This window comes from Brassica oleracea, unplaced genomic scaffold (genome assembly GCF_000695525.1).
Source record: "Brassica oleracea var. oleracea cultivar TO1000 unplaced genomic scaffold, BOL UnpScaffold01223, whole genome shotgun sequence".
NCBI lineage: Eukaryota > Viridiplantae > Streptophyta > Magnoliopsida > Brassicales > Brassicaceae > Brassica > Brassica oleracea.
The window spans coordinates 4,536-8,350 of record NW_013617774.1 but is presented as its reverse complement, the minus strand read 5'-3'; positions in this window follow the sequence as shown (position 1 = coordinate 8,350).

The following is a 3,815-nucleotide window of genomic DNA, read 5'->3' as shown; positions in this document are numbered from 1 at the left end:
TGTACCATGAAAGAGAGTTTAATATACATTAATACAAATTTAGAATGCGTTTATAAATTTCAAAACTACACTAAAGATCATAGGCTTCAGTATATAGAACATTTACCGAAAAACTTAATATTTTCGTAGGAGTTAACACATAGATTTTGAGAAAAATTAAAAAATAAGAAAATACTGGTTTAAGGCATAGTTGCATCCTTCACTAATATATGATGAAGGTCAAAGAGGTTTGAAACCTTTGTTGTCTCCGTTTTTCTAGAGAATAGCGATTTTATAGTGGTTAGTCCACCAATTTAGGGAGTATTATGAAGTGTTACTGAATTAATTGACAAAAAATTAAAATGATGCCCATGTCCCATGAAAGAGAGTTTAATATACATTAATACAAATTTAGAATGCGTTTAAAACTTTTAAAACAACACTAAAGATTATAGGCTTCAGTATATAGAACATTTACCGAAAAATTCAATATATTAGTATGCGTTAACACATAGATTTTGAGAAAAATTAAAAAATAAGAAAATACTGGTTTAAGGCATAGTTGCATCCTTCACTAATATATGATGAAGGTCAAAGAGGTTTGAAACCTTTGTTGTCTCCGTTTTTCTAGAGAATAGCGATTTTATAGTGGTTAGTCCACCAATTTAGGGAGTATTATGAAGTGTTACTGAATTAATTGACAAAAAATTAAAATGATGCCCATGTCCCATGAAAGAGAGTTTAATATACATTAATACAAATTTAGAATGCGTTTAAAACTTTTAAAACAACACTAAAGATTATAGGCTTCAGTATATAGAACATTTACCGAAAAATTCAATATATTAGTATGCGTTAACACATAGATTTTGAGAAAAATTAAAAAATAAGAAAATACTGGTTTAAGGCATAGTTGCATCCTTCACTAATATATGATGAAGGTCAAAGAGGTTTGAAACCTTTGTTGTCTCCGTTTTTCTAGAGAATAGCGATTTTATAGTGGTTAGTCCACCAATTTAGGGAGTATTATGAAGTGTTACTGAATTAATTGACAAAAAATTAAAATGATGCCCATGTCCCATGAAAGAGAGTTTAATATACATTAATACAAATTTAGAATGCGTTTAAAACTTTTAAAACAACACTAAAGATTATAGGCTTCAGTATATAGAACATTTACCGAAAAATTCAATATATTAGTATGCGTTAACACATAGATTTTGAGAAAAATTAAAAAATAAGAAAATACTGGTTTAAGGCATAGTTGCATCCTTCACTAATATATGATGAAGGTCAAAGAGGTTTGAAACCTTTGTTGTCTCCGTTTTTCTAGAGAATAGCGATTTTATAGTGGTTAGTCCACCAATTTAGGGAGTATTATGAAGTGTTACTGAATTAATTGACAAAAAATTAAAATGATGCCCATGTCCCATGAAAGAGAGTTTAATATACATTAATACAAATTTAGAATGCGTTTAAAACTTTTAAAACAACACTAAAGATTATAGGCTTCAGTATATAGAACATTTACCGAAAAATTCAATATATTAGTATGCGTTAACACATAGATTTTGAGAAAAATTAAAAAATAAGAAAATACTGGTTTAAGGCATAGTTGCATCCTTCACTAATATATGATGAAGGTCAAAGAGGTTTGAAACCTTTGTTGTCTCCGTTTTTCTAGAGAATAGCGATTTTATAGTGGTTAGTCCACCAATTTAGGGAGTATTATGAAGTGTTACTGAATTAATTGACAAAAAATTAAAATGATGCCCATGTCCCATGAAAGAGAGTTTAATATACATTAATACAAATTTAGAATGCGTTTAAAACTTTTAAAACAACACTAAAGATTATAGGCTTCAGTATATAGAACATTTACCGAAAAATTCAATATATTAGTATGCGTTAACACATAGATTTTGAGAAAAATTAAAAAATAAGAAAATACTGGTTTAAGGCATAGTTGCATCCTTCACTAATATATGATGAAGGTCAAAGAGGTTTGAAACCTTTGTTGTCTCCGTTTTTCTAGAGAATAGCGATTTTATAGTGGTTAGTCCACCAATTTAGGGAGTATTATGAAGTGTTACTGAATTAATTGACAAAAAATTAAAATGATGCCCATGTCCCATGAAAGAGAGTTTAATATACATTAATACAAATTTAGAATGCGTTTAAAACTTTTAAAACAACACTAAAGATTATAGGCTTCAGTATATAGAACATTTACCGAAAAATTCAATATATTAGTATGCGTTAACACATAGATTTTGAGAAAAATTAAAAAATAAGAAAATACTGGTTTAAGGCATAGTTGCATCCTTCACTAATATATGATGAAGGTCAAAGAGGTTTGAAACCTTTGTTGTCTCCGTTTTTCTAGAGAATAGCGATTTTATAGTGGTTAGTCCACCAATTTAGGGAGTATTATGAAGTGTTACTGAATTAATTGACAAAAAATTAAAATGATGCCCATGTCCCATGAAAGAGAGTTTAATATACATTAATACAAATTTAGAATGCGTTTAAAACTTTTAAAACAACACTAAAGATTATAGGCTTCAGTATATAGAACATTTACCGAAAAATTCAATATATTAGTATGCGTTAACACATAGATTTTGAGAAAAATTAAAAAATAAGAAAATACTGGTTTAAGGCATAGTTGCATCCTTCACTAATATATGATGAAGGTCAAAGAGGTTTGAAACCTTTGTTGTCTCCGTTTTTCTAGAGAATAGCGATTTTATAGTGGTTAGTCCACCAATTTAGGGAGTATTATGAAGTGTTACTGAATTAATTGACAAAAAATTAAAATGATGCCCATGTCCCATGAAAGAGAGTTTAATATACATTAATACAAATTTAGAATGCGTTTAAAACTTTTAAAACAACACTAAAGATTATAGGCTTCAGTATATAGAACATTTACCGAAAAATTCAATATATTAGTATGCGTTAACACATAGATTTTGAGAAAAATTAAAAAATAAGAAAATACTGGTTTAAGGCATAGTTGCATCCTTCACTAATATATGATGAAGGTCAAAGAGGTTTGAAACCTTTGTTGTCTCCGTTTTTCTAGAGAATAGCGATTTTATAGTGGTTAGTCCACCAATTTAGGGAGTATTATGAAGTGTTACTGAATTAATTGACAAAAAATTAAAATGATGCCCATGTCCCATGAAAGAGAGTTTAATATACATTAATACAAATTTAGAATGCGTTTAAAACTTTTAAAACAACACTAAAGATTATAGGCTTCAGTATATAGAACATTTACCGAAAAATTCAATATATTAGTATGCGTTAACACATAGATTTTGAGAAAAATTAAAAAATAAGAAAATACTGGTTTAAGGCATAGTTGCATCCTTCACTAATATATGATGAAGGTCAAAGAGGTTTGAAACCTTTGTTGTCTCCGTTTTTCTAGAGAATAGCGATTTTATAGTGGTTAGTCCACCAATTTAGGGAGTATTATGAAGTGTTACTGAATTAATTGACAAAAAATTAAAATGATGCCCATGTCCCATGAAAGAGAGTTTAATATACATTAATACAAATTTAGAATGCGTTTAAAACTTTTAAAACAACACTAAAGATTATAGGCTTCAGTATATAGAACATTTACCGAAAAATTCAATATATTAGTATGCGTTAACACATAGATTTTGAGAAAAATTAAAAAATAAGAAAATACTGGTTTAAGGCATAGTTGCATCCTTCACTAATATATGATGAAGGTCAAAGAGGTTTGAAACCTTTGTTGTCTCCGTTTTTCTAGAGAATAGCGATTTTATAGTGGTTAGTCCACCAATTTAGGGAGTATT